The sequence below is a fragment of the Mustela nivalis genome, assembly GCF_964662115.1.
Source record: "Mustela nivalis genome assembly, chromosome: 8".
Lineage (NCBI taxonomy): Eukaryota > Metazoa > Chordata > Mammalia > Carnivora > Mustelidae > Mustela > Mustela nivalis.
The window spans coordinates 90,292,719-90,311,541 of NC_139027.1; positions in this window are offsets into that span (position 1 = coordinate 90,292,719).

The window sequence follows — 18,823 nt, forward strand, 5'->3', positions numbered from 1 at the left end:
GAGAGAGGAGGAAGCAGGCTCCCTGCTGAGTAGAGAGCCTGACTTGGGGCTCGGTCCCAGGACCCTGGGATCATGACCTGAGCCGAAGACAGTGGCTTAACCCACTGAGCCACCCAGGCGTCCCTCCATTCAATTTCTTAACTGAGTCTCAAATGCATCCTGAGTTCTAACCTAAACCTAAGTTCTACTTCTTACACGTTGTTCTATGACCAAATCCTTTCAGTTCAGTATTTTGTAACATTTAAATATTAATCAATTGATGCTTTGTCTGTGTATTTCTATGATAATAATTTGAATACTGTAGATTTATTGTTATATTTATAGATTTATAATCAAAGTTTCATCAGTTGAAGTTTTTGGAAATTTCAGATATAATGATTAACCTAAAATGATAGTGCCTCAAATCCCTCTGATATCAAGGCCCAACACTTGATTATAGCCAAACCTGTGGTGGATAGTTCCATGGGAAATTGCAGTTACTTAACACTGATAGCATCTCATGTTCTCTCTCTCATTTTAGAATGTCTCCAACACAACCCAAAAGTGTAGGAGAGTTAATGTCCTCTGAGGACAGCTCTCAGTGAAGTGGAAATAAGAGCTATAGATAAAATTGTCAGTTTTCAGGTCTTCATGAGGACAACTTAAAGAAGTTTCTCAGGACCTTTCAGTAAAAGCAAGCCTTCATTTTCTATCCACAACAATTATATCAACAATGTACCTCTTTGACAAAGTTGCTTCTTCACTGTATCACTTTCCCATTCTTTTCTACCTTGGATAATCTCCCAGATAAACTAACAGTACTCAAATCCTTTGTCCTACTCTTTGCTCTCAGGATAAATGGAGCCAAAAGACTTAGATTAATATCAAGTTCTGAATGGGATCTCAGAGCTATTTCTGTCCAGATTTTCATAAACATAGGGACCTTTGAATTATCAGGCTATAAATAAGTTCTAAATGGAGGGGGCAAAAGCAAAAAGTAGGAATTTTTATGTTTGATTTTTAATCATGATTAAAAATAATGTTAGTACATTATAAAAGTGTGGATCTTTGTAAAACAATGTCATAATGTAAGAAATAGGTTGCATAGTCCTTTTGAGAATATTAAACCAAGTGTTCAGGTGCCATCTAATTTCTTGTTTAATCCAGAACTTTGGTGTGCATTATCTTGAGGAATAGAATTTTGAAGTCCAGACAGACTAACAGAAAACTGACCCAAATGTGTGTGTTTATATTTCTGCTTTTGTTGTGAAGATCAAAGTGTGATTGCTGGTTTAAAATGGTAAAACTAATAATGTTCATGGACTCTATTATAAATTTTCTAATTGTATGGGAAGAATCCAAGAAACATATAATTAATTGATTTGCAAATCCTCAAAGAGCTACAGGATCAGGTAGTGGTATGTTCTGATTCAACAGCATCATAATGCAGCATTTTATATGTGTGGCTAATGGATATTTTCATGAATGTTTGCTAGCTAGTCAACCAATACAGAGAAATATTAGGTAGGGTAATTACTCACAGTTGTGTTTAATAAAATGAGAGAAAATGATCAAATGACACTAATAATAATAATCCTATAGCAGGCTAAATAATTCAATGATAATTACAAGTATTAATCTACCTTTCTTCCCTGATTATGACTCTTCTCTCCTTTATCCTAATGGGAGTAGCAGATTGTCTGCTATGAATTGTGAAAACCCAGCAGTGACTTTGGCAGTGAAGGCCTCCCATCAATTTTGATAGGTTAAAATGATTCTGGATGGTCTTGAGCAAATGTGTCAATTTTTTTTTCTGTGTGTGTCAAAAAAGAAAGAAGCAATAGTAAATTCTTGCTGTTATTCCATGGAGCCAATAAAATCATACTGCCAACAAGAGGCTGTTGACACCGTAAGTGTGGTTAACTGTCTTGAAATACTAGACCTCGAAATAAAATTCCAATATTTCACATAACCTCTTTTTATTTTTAAAGCACAAAACAAAACAAAACAACTATACTGCTTACATTTAGGGCCCTGCTGTTGTGTAACTATTTTTGAACATGTCTACTGTAAGTGTATATATATATATTTTTTTTCCTGTGCAATAAATTCATTTAGAGATAAATTTGGATTGCAAATTATTTGGGGGGAGGCATGGTATTTGTGGCTAGTCTTACAAGTAAAAAGGACTAAAAGAAAGAAGAAAAACTTTTTTTATTACAGCATATTTACATCTGTCCAAAGTACTTATTTACTATCATACTGACTAATGTATAATACTGTACACAAAGAAAGAAGTTAAATGAGTTATAATTCAGTCGAAGTATAGCTGGCCATTTTAAAACTTACCACTGAATCTTTCTGGTATGAAATGTGATATCTGGCAATCTGGTCCAGTTCATTACATCAGGTCATTTGTATGTTCTTATTACCATTTTGATAGCATAGCACATTTTATAACCCAGACATTTTACAATGGAACTATGATGCATGTATTTTCAAAAGTATAGACATACATGAAGCTATGAGGTCAAAAAAGATGAATGTCCGTAGTACCATATAGACTCAACAAATAAAAATGTCCAAGGCTCTGAGTGAGATTTATGAATATTGTATAAGATTAGGCCAACATGTGGTTTTGATATAAATCATCTGTTCTTAAATTAGAATTACAATCGTTGAGTACAGTGTTGAAAATGGCAGATAGATTTTAGCTATCTTTGCTCAGTAGGGAAAATGGAAAAATGTTTAGTTTGGTCAGATTTTCACTTAACTTCTAAAAAATCTTACGTTTGAGAGAACCCTTCTGAAATAAGAATCCTTAAAGAAATAACCCCTTTGGCACAAGTTTTCAAGAAACTTGTTGGATATTGTAGACAATTATATGGCACATGTACTGTTCTAGATGTTTCATGCCAATAATATGTAAGCCATACCAAGGCTACATATACATATAGAGATGTTCCTCAGCTTACAAGGGGGCTATGTACAGAGAAACACATAAAAAACTGAAAATGCATTTAATACCCCTAAACTATCAAATATCATAGCTTCTCTTAAGCTTATTTCAACATACTCAGAACACTTATATTTGCCTGCATTTGGGCAAAATCATCTTAAGCAAAGCCTATTTTATAACAAAGTATCAAATATCACATGCAATTTATTAAATATTACACTAAAAAAAAGAAGAATGGCTATATATAGAATGCTTGTAAGAATATCAGGTGTTCACCCCTGTAATCTTCTAGCTGACTGGGAGCTGTGGCTCACTACCCCTGCCCAGCATCACAAGACGGCACCATACCACATGTCACTGGCCCTTTTTATAAAGACCCAAATTCAAAATTCAAAGTACAGTTTCTACTGAATCACTTTCACTTTCACATCTTTGCGAAATATATTGTAAGTTGAATCATTGTAAATCAGGAGCCATCTTATTTGAAAGTTAAATCACAGTCACCCGTATACACACAAAAAAGGCCTTCATGTAGGGCCATCTATGGATCTCTAAACAACATAGCATGACCTATCAACAGCAAAAAATGGATGTGAAGGGGACAATTGCTTCGCGTCGGTACTCTGAGCAGTAACATACATGGCCTTACTCACCTAGCAGAACTCCAGAGCTAGCTGATGGCAAGGAATTTTACAAATGTTTGCTGAACAGCTTAAGCACGATTCTTTTTAAATTAGTGTGCATATCTGTTTTCTAAAGATATGTTAATTTATTTTATTGACTTATTACAAAACCAAATAATTTCCTCTTATTTAAGTGGCAGGTAAATGGAATTCTTTTTAATTTAAATCAAATGGCTTTTTAGGGAAAATATACTAAAAATTCTGAAACTTGTATTGCTTATGAATCTTTTATTGGAATCCTTATCAAGTTGTATTTTTCAAGTTTTTCCTAAATAATCTTCAATGAATTGAAAATATTTTTTGGATTTTATTCAAGGCTATTAACTCACAATTTCACTTTGTTAAATAGAGTGCTAGCCTTTCAACCAAAACATTGTGTCTTTTTTTTTTCCACTACCACATCCTCCATCTACTGACTGGATTCTCTCCCCAACTAGCACATATATACCATTGTCTATCTTTAGGATAAGTAAGGGTCATCTTTTGTCTTTATTCTATTCCTTGCATGCTTCTGAACTTGTTGAATTTTAATATAGTCACACCATAAGCATCACATATTGGATTCCCCTTTCAATAGTAAACAGGGCACAACCAGAGCATACCTTCAAAGCTATCAATATACTTTCTCTGATATATTACTTTTGTATTTCTGTACATTAAAATAATTAAATTATAGAACAAGAGTTTCAGGTGGTAGGTGTTGTAAGTTTTACCCAAACTGACTTTTGTCAAACTCGTTTTTGTCATCATATATGACAAGTAGTTTTCTCACGTTGATTTTTAGAATATCCTTGTATAATGAATATTTACACTGATATCTACTATAAAAATCTTGCAATTTATTTTAGAAACATTAAGATATTGAAAATCAATCTATTTCTTTGATTCATTAAAGACATTTTTGGCTTGTTTCCAGTACTTTCTTACTGGTTAAAAAATGAATTTGAAGTAGTCTGAATTTCATTATTATATGGCACTTTCCCTTTGATGAATACAAAGACGATATTCTATATTAGCTATCTGAGAAGAATTTGTTTTTTTAATTTTATTTATTTGTGAGTGAGAGAGAGCACAAGCAGGGGGAGCAGCAGGGTGAGGGAGAAGCAAACTCCTGGCTAAGCAGGGAATCTGTTGCAGAACTGAGTCCCAGGACCCTAAGATCATGACCTGAGCTAAAGGCTCAGGCGTTCAAATGACTGAGCCACCCAGGTGTCCCAATCTGAGAAGAGTTCTGTATGTTATTCCTATTAATATGCAGTTTAAAGTCTAGGTGATTAACTTAATATTTTAGTGGCTATTACATAGATAGCACTATGTTCCAGGCAGAGAGTAAGAAAGAAATATTAAATCAACCATATTCTATGCATTCTAAATGAAAATAATTAATCAATCATAATAAATCCTTCTATTTATGGAATACCAACTTATAAGCTTTCCTCCATATGAAAAATGCCAAATACCAGAATAAAGGGTCATCTAATACAAATAAAGGATAGAATTAAAGAATTCTGGTAAGCCATTTAATTTTGAAAAATGGTGTTCTATTGTTGCTGAGTTGTGGTTTTCAGTTACATAATATCTGATAAGTGTAGAAGTAACATGAGTGTTACGTGAGAAGAGAAATGGTTTATAATTAAGATAATTTTAAAAGTACAGATAAATACAAATTTGTAAACATAGCATTATGGAGGAATAAAAATAAAATACACACTCTAAAGTGAATAAATCTTGCAAAGCTAATAGAGAAGTAAAACAAGGACAGTGCAAAAAGTGTGGTACATTTTTATGAAGTTCAAACAAATTCTGTGAATCCGTAGATGGACTTAAAGATACTATTATGTATCAAATATTGTAAAAATTAAGCAAGGAAATAGCAAACATAAAATAACCAAAGCATACAACCTTGGGTAGATACAATAGGTGTGATCATGTTCTACTTCATAAAGAGATGAGTTAATAGATAAATAGAAGTAACTAGACTTTTTAGAAGTTAATAAAAGTTTGCCTGGTATTTCTTAGTAATATAAAATATGTGGTTTTCTAACAAAAACGTTTATCTTAAAAATATTTAAAAATAAATTTCAGGCTACTCATAAGGTTATATTTACTTTTCCACTGAAGGAAAAGCTGGTTGTTGTAGTTGTAGTTGTTTGTTTGTTTTAGTCTCCTCCTAGTTTTTATTATTATAATGTGGAATGAGGAATGTTAGATTGAAAAGTGAATTATTTTATAGACAAAAATCATTACTTGATTCACCTCCTGGTACAGCAGATGGAACTCCTGAAAATATGCCCTTTTGCCTTACAGAAGAGTAACAGTTATGCTTACTTCTGAAACATACTTGGTGGTGGCCCTAAATAGTGACACCATAGTAAACATTTTGAATATTTGCAATTAATTTTTATAGTCATAGGGCTCCAAAAGGCACTGCTGGTATCTTAGCAGGTATTTCAATAGAGCTAAAAGTTGCCTGACTGTTTAAAAATATTAACAAGGCACAAAACATGGCAGAAGTATTGTCTTCAGATATTATTTTTTTCCATATGCTCCTGATTCCAGACATGACAAGTTATTTTTTTAAATTTTTTTATAAAAGATTTTATTTATTTATTTGACAGAGACCACAAGTAGGCAGAGTCAGGCAGAGAGAGAGAGAGGAGGAAGCAGGTTCCCTGCTGAGCTGAGAGCCCGATGTGGGACTCAATCCAAGGTTCCTGGGATCATGATCTGAGCTGAAGGCAGAGGCTTTAACCCACTGAGCCACCCAGGCGCCCCCATGACGAGTTATTTTTGATAGATATATATATACAATGTATTTTCCAGTTATAAGAAAAATGGTTCTGCTATTTTTAACCTTTTTTTAAAATTACATAATTTTTAATTGAAATTTTATTTTTTAATGTTTTACTTTTCTTTTTTAAAGATTTTATTTATTTATTTGACAGACAGAGATCACAAGTAGGCAGAGAGGCAGGCAGAGAAAGAGAGGGAAGCAGGCTCCCTGCAGAGCTGAGAGCCCAATGCGGGGCTCAATCCCAGGACCCTGAGATCATGACCCGAGCCGAAGGCAACAGCCCAACCCACTGAGCCACCCAGGTGCCCCAATGTTTTACTTTTCAATATACTACTTAGAATATAAAACCTATTCCATTTTGTAAGAAGTTTAACCATTTAAAAAATGGTAATTTTCTCATTGTGTCTTCCCCTCACATTGCTTTATTTTGAATAAAAATTTCACAATAAACATAACTGATGATTTCCTTCTGATGGTCCCTTCGTTGGTCATATTGTATATGAGCCATGACAATTAGTTTCACAAAATTTATTGATGTTTGTTAATATGTTTTATCATAACTAATTTTCCCTCCCTTATCTAGGTTCCCCAGCTTTCAGACAGGTGGACACTTCAATAAACCATACCCAAGGGAAGTATCAAGTACTTCTTAGACATTCTCTTAGATCCTTGAGGTCTCATTTAGCCTAGGGATTTGCAATAGGTTCTGCCAGAGGCACCACTGTGACAACTGATGTCCATGGTCTATCTCCTGCTAAGCTCAAGAGGTCACTGGTTTCCAAGTTTATCTATACAATTAATGCATTCCAGCAAGTTCTTTTTTTTTTAATATTAACAAACTTATTTTAAAGTTTATATGGAGAGGAAAAGACTCACAATAGTCAACATAGTGTTGAAGGAGAACAAAGACTGAGGACTGACTTCAAAGTTTACCATAACGATGGGGCGGCTGGGTGGCTCAGTGGGTTAAGCCTCTGCCTTCGGCTCAGGTCATGATCCCAGGGGCCTGGGATCGAGTCCTGCATTGGGCTCTCTGCTCAGCAGGGAGCCTGATTCTCCTCATCTCTCTCTCTGTCTGTCTCTCTGCCTATTTGTGATCCCTCTCTGTCAAATAAATAAATAAAATCTTTTAAAAAAGTTTACCATAACGACAATTGTAAGCAAGATATTGTAATACCACAGAAAGACTAGATTGAAGCAACAGAATATATATTATCAATTATATTTTATATTTAATATAAAAGCAAAAGCAATACAAGAGAGCAAAATACAATCTTTTAAACAAATGGTTCTGGAGTAATGGTGAAGCTAAATGTAAAAATATCAAATCAAATCAAATCAAATAATAAAATAAAATAAATTCAGGCAGATATCATACACTCTTCACAAAAATTAACTCAGATTGGATTATAAACCTGAACATGAAACATGTAGAAGGTAATATAGAAGAAAATTTAAATGACCTTGGTTTTGGCGATAACTTTAGCTACAAAAGCACAAGCACTGAATTTTAAAATGTCTATTCTGTGAAACACAATGCCAAGAGAATGAAAAGGCAAAGCACAGGCTATGAGAAAAAATTTGCAAAATACACATCTGGCAAAGGACTGTTAATCAAAAATACACAAAGACCCCTTAAAACTCAACAATGGGGGAAAAACCTGATTAAAAATGAGCCAAAGACCTTAGCAGATACCTCACAAAAGAAAATATTACAGATGGCAAATGAGCATATAAAAAGATGCTTCACATCATAAGTCATCAGGAAAATGCAAATTAAAACAAAAAAGAGACACCAGTACATTCCCAGAACCCAGAGCACTGACAACAGAACACGAAATGTTGGTGAGGACGTGGAGCAACAGGAATGTTCTTCCATGTCTATTGAGAATAAAGTATGGAAAACAACTTGGCAATTTCTTACAAAACTAAACATATTCTTGCCAAATGATTCAGCAGTAGCAGTTCTTGGTATTCATCCAAAGAAGATGAAATCTATACCCACAAAGATGTCTATAGAAGTTTTATTCATAACTGACAAAGGCTTGGAAGCAACCAAGATATCCTTCCATAGGTGAAAGGTCAAATAAAAAGTGTAGTACATGCAAACAATGGAATATTATTTAATGCTAGAGAAATGAATTACCAAGCCATGAAAAGATATGGATATGAATATTTAATAAATATTTGATTTTAGGCTTCTACCAATCTATCCATAGTATTAGTATATTTTAACAGTGAATGCTCAGCATTCATGAATTTACCTAATAAAATATTTTGGGTTCAATATTTTAAATACTTCAACCTCTATGATTATATTCCTAATAATTTTGAATTGGGGTAAATAAACCTTAATTTTTTGTAACTTGTTTCTTATTGCAAAAGAGCTCAATGAAATTTTAGAAAATAAAAATTTACAAAAAAAAGTTTAGTTTACTATTGCCAAATAATTTAAAACTTTATCTTATATCAAATACATATATTTTTCTAAATTGATTTATATGCTACTAAAACCAAAAACTTTTAGTTATACTAGATTTCATATCATGCCATCAATGCCAGAAATCCATCTGGCAATGATTTGTCTTAAATAGAGTTAAGATGGGTGTTATTACAATGCAAGATGGAAACAAAGATAGTATAACAATTGGTGTTACATAACTTTTCCGTTTTGATCAAGTTACTAATCTACAAAAGGCTTTTATCAGTGACAGACTTGGGAATTTAACAAAACTTTTAAACTAGCATGTGCGACTCATTCCTAGAAAACAACACAATCAGTAACACTTTATTTAGATTAAATCATGACTATTTCTCCATTTGAATAAAAAAGGTAGCAACCCCAATAAGTTTATTGAACATGAAAAGTTGAAATGCTATAATGCTTCTAAGGAATTAAATGATCCAGTCATGAATTACAAAAAAAGGATATAAATTACCAAAGTGTTTGTATAATTGTAATGTACAACTGCGCATTATCGTTCAAGAGTGTAGGCTTGTACAAGAACTGTATAAAAGAACTCCACTTCTAAACTGTGGAAAATATGTTCCCTTCCCCCCTATATACAACTATTAAGCCATTCATTTAGCTTTTAAAATATCGACTTAATACATGCTTTTTACACATTTGAACAGGCAGCAGGGCTCTATTCTTATTGCTTACATCTGAAGGATAGACTTCTAGCGTAAGAGGTAAAGCCCATAAAGGAGCCCAATAATAACAACAAAATACAGTTTAGTGAGCCCTTACAATCTGCCAGCTACCTTTCTGAGAATAATTCGATTAATAAAACATATAAAATACCTGACCACAAAGAGCTTACATTCTTTTGAAATATAATAGTGAAATAAACCAATAATAGAGGGGCACCTCGGTGGCTCAGTCCATTGAGTGACTGCCTTTGGCTTGGGTCATGATCTCAGAGTCCTGGGATGTAACTCCCCAGCAGGCTTTCTAGGCAGTGGGGTGTTTTCTTCTTCCTCTGCGCACCCTCCCAATTCTCTCTCTCTCTGTCTCAAATAAGGTAATAAACCAGTAATAGAATAATGATTGATGGTTGATGGCGATAAGTGTTACAAAGAAATACAAGAAAGGTAAAAGCCATTGGAGAATGCTGGGATGAAAGTTAATTTTATTTTGTGTTGGGTAGTTATATCTCATTTAGGAGATGTTATTTGCACAAAGACCCAGGAAGTGAAGGAGAGTGTTATACAAATATTAAAGGAAAAGATTGCTCTAGGCAGAGCAAGTAAGTATATAGACTTTGTGTGAACAGCTTGTCTGTTACTTTTGAGGAAAAGCAAGGAGGCCAATGAGGAGTTCATAGTGGTGGAGAGAGGAAGAACGTATTGATGTATGACCTTCTAGTACATTGAAACGCCTTCAGTTTTTATTTAATATGAAAGGGGAAGATACCAAAAGACTTTCAACAGCAGAATAAAATCATCTGACTTGATTTTTACGTTAAGTTGCTGTACCAAAATAAATTTGCAGGGAGAAAGGAGTGCATTATGTGTGGAAGTGGGGCTATCAATCAAGTCAATAATTCAGGAACATATGATGGTGTTTTTAGCATGCTGGGTGGTAATAGAAGTGGTGAGGTATGGTTTTCATTTTGTATATATTTTGATGGTGAATATTCTGGTGAACAGGATGGGGTATGTGCAGGACAGACAATATCAACATTTATTTTACCTGCACAAACAGAAGGGTGGAGTCTTCATTCCCTGATATGGAGAGAACTCTGAGTTCAAATGTTATTTCTCATTAAATGGCATAGTGATGATGAGGATTTAGTCAGACAGTGAAAGAGAGCAGTAAGCATAGTGTTAAGCGGTAAGACATTATAATACATTTGAACATCAAAAAACGTTGTGTTGGATCATCTGTTTATGTGAGTAAATAAATAAATAAAGCTTCTTGGGGTTCTGATACAGGTAAAGAAGACTGCTATATGATCCAAAGGGGCACGTGCACCAAATGTTTATTGCAGTAATATCCACAATAGCCAAACTATGGAAAGAACCTAGATGTCCATCAACAAATGAATGGTATATATATATATATATATATATATATATATATATATATATATATATATATGATGGAATACTATGCAGCCATCAAAAGAAATGAAATCTTGCCATTTGCGTTGCCATGGATGGAACTAGAGGGTATTATGCTTAGCAAAATAAGTCAACCAGAGAAAGACACTATCATATGATCTCCCTGATATGAGGAAATGGTGGTGCAATGTGGGGAGTTTGGGGGACAGGAAAAGAGTAAAAGAAACAAGATGGGATCAGGAGGGAGACAAACCATAAGAGACTCTTCATCTCACAAAACAAACTGAGAGTTGCCGGGGGGGTGGGGAGGGTAGGGAGAGGGTGGTGGGGTTATGAACATTGGGGAGGGTATGTGCTGTGGTGAGTGCTGTGAAATGTGTAAACCTGGCGATTCACAGACCTGTACCACTGGGGCAAATAATATATTATATGTTAATTAAAAAAAAGAAGAAGAAAAAGAAGACTACTATAAATCAAATGCTATGGTGTTCAGCAAAGAGTGTGTAATCAGGCATATTTTATTAAAGTAACCAAGTAAAATGATGGTCGAAAATTGGAATAACAGAAAACATAAAAATCAGAGATTTTAAAAAGAGATATGGGACAGTGTAGAGAATATAGTAAATGATATTATAATAGTGTTATATGGTGAAAGATGGTGGCTATATTTGTAGTGATCATAGAATAATGTATGGAGATATTGAAAACCTGAAACCAATGTAACACTGAATATCAACTATACTCAAATAAAAAAATAGTAAAAATAAAACATTTTAATTTAAAAAGATAAAAAGAGGGACAAGAATTTGAAAAGTGAATTTCAAAAAGAGTAAAGATGAGGCTAAGACATACTCTGAACCTTGAGGAAAACACCATTTTGAAAAGTCTTCCCATTTTGAGAAAACTCAAATGAATCAATACCATAAAAGAACCCATTTTAACTGAGAGATGTAATGAATGCTCAAGAAATAATTTTATGACAGGATAATTCTTCCCTATGAAACAGCATCCAGAAACCAGGGGAAACACCTGGAAGCGAAATAAACTATACTGAAAATAAGAATTAGGAAAAAGATAAATGATGAACGATAGGAAAATTAGACCTATGACAGAGACCTAGTGAAGAGAATTTTTAGCTTGTGGTTTAATGTTTTTGAGGATAATCTAGAGTTCATAACTGCCTTGAGGCAGGCTGGTTGTAGGCAGTTTAGGCAGACCCCTAAGACAGGCCTATTTTGGGCAGGTGGTGATGGAGGAGGCCATTGGGCTGGACAAAGACAAATCCAACCATTTGACTAAAGTGTCTGTGAAGATGTTGAAGTCAGATGCAACAGAGAAAGACCTGTTAACCTAATCTCAGAAATGGAGATGATGAAGATGATTGGACAGCACAAGGACACCATCAACCTGCTGGGTCCTGCTCACAGGATGGTCCTTCGTACACTCTCATGGAATAGGCCTCCAAAGACAACATACAGGAGTACCTGCAGGCCCAGAGGCCTCCTGACCTGGAGTACTGTTACAATATCAGCCACAATGCAGCAGAGCAACTCTCCTCCAAGGACCTTGTATCCTGTGCCTATCAGGTAGCCTGAGGCATGGAGTACCTTACCTCCAAGAATTGCATACACCAAGACCTGGCCACCAGGGATGTGCTGGTGACAAAGGACAACATGATGAAGATCTCAGACTTCAGACTTGCCAGAGATATCACCACATCAGTTACTATAAAAAGACAACCAACAGTGGACTGCCTGTGAAGTGGATGGTCCCTAAGGCCATGTTTGACCAGATCTACATCCACCAGAGTGACTTCTGGTCTTTTGGGGTGATCCTGTGCAAAATTTTCACTCTGGAAGCCTCCCACATCCTGGAGTGCCTGTGGAGGTGGTTTTCAAGCTGCTGAAGGAGTCATTTGATGGATAAGCCAATAAGTGCAACAGAGAGATATACACAATAATGAGGGGTGGCTGGCATGTGGTACCTTCAAGCTGCTGGTAGAAGACCTGGATCATACTGTGGCCTTGACCTCCAACCAGGAGTACCTCGACCTGTCCTTGGCCCTGGAACAATACTGTCTATGCTTTCCCAACACCCGAAGCTCCACCTGCTCCTCAGAGAAGAGCACCTTCTCTCATGTGCCATTGCCCAGGGAGGCCTATCTGCCCTGACACCCAGCCCAGCTTGCCAATGGTGGACTCAAATGACTAGTATCCCTATTACTCCTGTCCAGATTCCGTCATAAGCTGTAACCCTTACCCCCCACCCTCCCTGCAAGACTCACTGCCTTCTCCTTTGTCCCTTTCCTACTGGCAGGAGCCAGATGCCTACCTGAGGCCTTCACCCCCTGAAGTTCACCTCTCTTCCCCTTCCTCTTCCTCCTCCTTACAACCTGCTCATGAAAGAAAGGCACAGAGAGGCAGGTACTTGCTCGTGGCTACTTCCTTCCCGCCCATATGTTGGACCAAGACCCCTCCCTGGCATCTGGTACTGCCTGGACGTCGTTGGGAGTGGGAGATGAGGCATGCCAGTGAAAGGTGTCGGAGCTTTCCTGTTTTGGTTTTGTCTGCTTAGCATAACATGTAAGACTGAGTTCTGGTGGCAGGGACCTAGTCCTTGGGGCTATAGCACTAGCGAGGGGAGGTCAACTGCTCTGGGCCTTGGCTAAGAGCAACCCCTGCTCCAGAGATATGGTGCCAAAGGCTTATTAATTTTGATACTAATTTGCTTTGCTGACCAAATACCTGGTATCAAAAGATGGGAAGGCAAAGGCTGAAAGCAGTGTTGTCACCATGGGGTCCAGCCCCAAACTATGAAGAAAACACAAAGTGTATAAATCTGAGTAAGTATATATTTACACACCTTTTTAAATAGGTTGTTATCAAAGATTTAATCAATGGGTATTATGCTCCTCGTGGCTGGGAAGCATCAGTTGCCATATATTAAAAACAAAGAAAAGAGGTGTCTGGGTGGCTTCCTCCATAAGTGTTCCTTCTTTTCAGGTCACGATCCCAGGGTCCTGGGATGGAGCCCCACATCAGGCTCTCTGCTCAGTGGGAAACCTGCTTCTCCTTTTCCCTCTGCCCTGCTTATAGTTCCTCTTCCTATCTCTCTGTCTGTCAAATAAATAAAATATTAAAAAAAATACAAGAAAGAAACAAAATGTTTTTAAAAGTTATTTTTTTTTAATTTTCTAGGGGTGCCTGGATGACTCAGTTGTTTAAGCAGATGTTTGCCTTTGGCTGAGGTCATGATTCCAGTGTACAGGGATCTAGCCCTGCATGGGACTACTTGCACCACAAGGAGCTTGCTTCTTCCTCTCCCTTTGCACGTGATTCCCCATGCTTGTGAGCTTCTTCTTCTCTATCTCTCTCTCTCTCTTGCTGTCAATAAACAAAATAAAATCTTTTACTAAATAAATAAATAAATTTCTAATCCTACTTTCACTTTAGGTCCCTTAACAAAAATTGCTACTGCTTTATTTAAAAAAAAAAAAAGATAATTTAGAAAGATGCTTCCAGAGTTAAAAATCTTTTTGTTTCTTTGTCAGGATTAAATATAGAAGTGCTTTAAAAAGTAAAAGAAAAAGTATGCTATATTAACACTAATCACACTATAACTTTGGTGGTTATATCAAGATAGTGAAAAGTGATTTTAAAGCAAATTTTATTATCAGACATAAAGATCAAGTCAAAATTACAGAAGAGTAAAAGGATGAATTCATCAGGGAGTATAATAATTCTTGACTTTTAATATTTAATAACAGATTTGGGGATATATTGGGAAAAACTAAGAAAAAATCATAACTTCTACCTTAGAAGAGAAATGGAAAAAAATGTCAACACCCTTATTTTAAGATTATATAGACAAATGGTCATCAAATTGGTAAGATATGTAAGACTTGAACAAAATTATCAACTAACTAGATATGCTTGATATTACAGAACACTCCAAACAACCGCATACTACATATATCTTAAGCCATGATTTTCTTTGCAAAGGTCAACATTGATAATGTTCTAGTCATACATTGGTGTACCAGGAAAGAAGTAGCACTTTCTTGAAAGACACAGCTATCAAAGCTCCATTCAGAAACCGTAAAGATGAAGAATGGATTTGCAAATTATATATCTGATAATGGACATCTACTCTGATTATTAAAAAATGAAAAAAATTAAAAACCTTACTAATAACCAAACAGAGTATCCAATTTTGAAGAAAATTATTGAAGAGATATGTCACGAAAAGAATATGGATGGCTTATAAGCACATGACAAATTTCTCAACATTTAGACATTAAAGAAATACAAACTAAAATCATAAGGAGACATGCTTACATATCTATTAGAATGGCTAAAATTATAAAGGCTAATTGTACTTCGTCTGAGCTAGATTGAGAAGCAACAAATAATCCAAACTGTTGTTGGCATATATCATGATACCACCACTTTGGAAAATAGTTTGAAAATTTTTTTAAATGCAAAATATGTTGCAGTTACACAAATAGCCATTTTACTTCTAGGTATTTAACCAAGAGAAACAAACCCTATGTTCATACAAGGACTTGTATATGAATTTCATAGCAGCTTTAAGAATTGAAAACAGTGGAAATGTTCATCAATATCCATCAATTGAGCAAAGACAAATTATGATCTATTCATTAAAGAGATTACTATTCAACATCAAAATGAACTATTTACAATTGCAGATTCTCAAAGTAATGATGCTTTTCTCAAAGAAAAGCCAGGCAATGAATAGTATATACTGTGTGATTCCATGACTATAAAAAATCTAGAAAATACAAATTTATATATAGTCACAGTCATCTAATATATTGGTGTGATTTTAGTGCCTTCTTCTGTGCTCCCATAGCTTCCTACACTTGGATCTCCGAGCATTTGTTACACCATGTGAAAATATGAACTCTTTTTCTTTATTCCGTCTTAGTAGAATAAGAATCCTTGAAATTTTATGGACATTTGAACTCTCAGTTATTAGCAGAAATTCTATCACACAGTAAGTTTCCAAATATAAAAGCCAGAGTTTTACAATGACTTCTAAGCTTTTACATGATCTAGCCACTCATTTAACCTCTGTGACCTCTTTCCCTGCTACTCTTCAGTCACTCACAGTGGCCTCCTTGCTATTCCTCAGATATGCCAGGCATGATCCAACCTTATGGCCTTCAAGATAGCCAATTCCTTTGTCTGGAGTGATCTTATTGCTAATAGTTCTGGGCAAATTCATCACCTTTCCATACCTTTGTTCAATTGTCAGCTTCATTGTAACTACCCTGATCTTCCTATTAAAAATTTTAACTCCCCATCCCCTGCCTAGCAACCTTGATTTTTCTCACCCTGATCGAATTTTTCTTTTTCCCCATTTTACTCATCATTTTTGAATGCACTATGCAATTTTTATTAAGGTTTATAGCTTTTAATTGTCTCACCCATGAAAATAAAAGTTCTACAAAGCCAAGTATTTCATTTACCAGTGTAGTCTGAAGTAATATCTGCCATATAATAGGTTCAGTAGACAACTGGTAAATTTCAAAATAAATTAATGTTGAGAGTATACTGAATTTCATAAGTCATTTCAATATTTTTTCCAAAAAATAAACTATGAAAAACATACTTTAAATTTACTTTCAAAATATTTTATAGCATATAATGGACAATATACATAAGCCTTAAAGAAAAAATCTTATAAATAACCATTTCATACCTGCTTAAAAACTGCATAATATCACACTACTAGATCCTCTCTGAACGCTCTAAAATAACCCTTCAAAGGATATACATTTTTAAAAATAACAGATTTTTTGGCAAATAATTTAATAAAATAAAAGTTTCATTCATCTATGTAGATCATAATAAATGTTTTTAATAAGCATGAAATTATAACTCTGAAGTGTGCTAAAATGAAACCACCTGCTAAGGGTGAGAGAACAAAAATAAACATCATTTTTCCAAATAAGAGGAATTTATTACCTTTGAATCCAAGCATGTGGATTTGTTCAAACTGGCAATAAAGGAATATGGACACAAACCATAGAAAGTCATATTTTAGATTTCTAAAAGACTTCAAAGTGAAGAGTATACATTTTTTAAATGCTACATAATGCTACATAATGAAAAGATGACAGGTTGTGACAAATAGCATTTTAAAAGCTCTACTCATAATGGAACAGAAGGTGTCATTTCCCTATAATTTTATATATGTCATTAATTTACTATATCTGGATACAACATATTACTAAAAAGATGTTCATCAAAGACTAAATCATTTTTAATGGAACATAATAATTTGAACCTACATCTATTAATCATTTTTTTTGATCTAACATTTATAGTCTCGCTAAACATTTTATCAATTGTCGACAAAATTCAAAAAAAATAGGATGAAAAGTCGTGTTTGGAAAAGTAGATTTTTTTTCAAATTTGCATTTAAATGAAAATATTTGATGATATTTTTAAAACTTTAAAAGTAATTTTATATATATCTGACCTATCTGATGATATAAAATTTTTGTATAAAATATGACATATTTTTTGATCTTGGTTGAAGGTATTAATAAAGAGCAACTGTTTGTATTATTTGTATTGTGATATCTTCGTTAATAAACATGAATAACTGGTATAAAATATGTTTTTTAAAAAATTTTATTTATTTACTTGACAGAGATCACAGGAAGGCCGAGAGGCAGCCAGAGAGAGAGGAATGGAAGCAGGCTCCCTGCTGAGAAGAGAGCCCACTGTGGGACTCAATCCCAGGAACCTGGAATCATGACCTGAGCCGAAGGCAGAGATTTTAACCCACTGAGCCACCCAGGCACCCTAAAATATGTTTTTTTTTTATATATAGAATTATAGTTCTTGCCAAAATATGGAACTAGCTGGAACTGAATGCCTCCTTCAAAGTCAGCTCTGGAGAAATTATGCAAGTGTAATATGGAACTATTTCAGATATTAACCAAAAACAAAGAAATGATGATAAATTCCTTAAAAGACTCAAAGTTGCTCTTGACTGGTATGTTTCAAGCTCTATTCCTGGTTTGAAGACAGGTTTTAACAGGCCTGTCACTGTAGAAATCAGCTGGATGTTTAGAGGCTATCAGAACTGTACAAAAACCTTGAAGGGGTAAAGACTTGAAAATTCTTTAGAGAGATTAGCTCCCTAAGGCATTATTCCTCCACACATTTTCCTCCAATCAATTAAGACTGATGGATGAGGGGCACCTGAGTGGCTCTCTCATCACGTGGGTGGTGGGTTAAGCCTCTGCCTTCATCTCAAGTCATGGTCTCTGGGTCCTGGGAACCAGCCCCACATCGGGCTCTGCTCAAAAGGAAGCCTGCTTCTTTCCCTGCTTGCCTGCCTCTCTGCTTACTTGTGATCTCTCTCTCTCTCTCTCTTTCTCTCTCTCTGTGTCCAAGAAATAAATAAAATCTTAAAAAAAAGGCTGATGGATGATAAATTATGAAAACTGCTCCCTCCAAATGATGCTTCTTCATAAGGATTTAAGAATTTAAAATTGTAAGAATTTAAAATTGAAACTTGATCGTAGGATTTATCTTACATCAAGTGAAGGCAGTTATAATTAGTTCTGAATTATTTGTGATTCTGAATTCTTGGCCTCATTAGTAAATTTATTTTTAAATTCTCCCATGGAGTGGTGATTGGCCTTCAGTCTTTCATTGATATACATCATTGGGTCAAATGAGATGTGTGTGCCCAGAACTATACATAATCTTCTTTGTATTTCACTGGAGATGGCATTTCTGAGTTTTGTTCAATTTAATTTGGACAGATGTTTTAATAGTCACTTCTAGAGTTGGCCCTGGA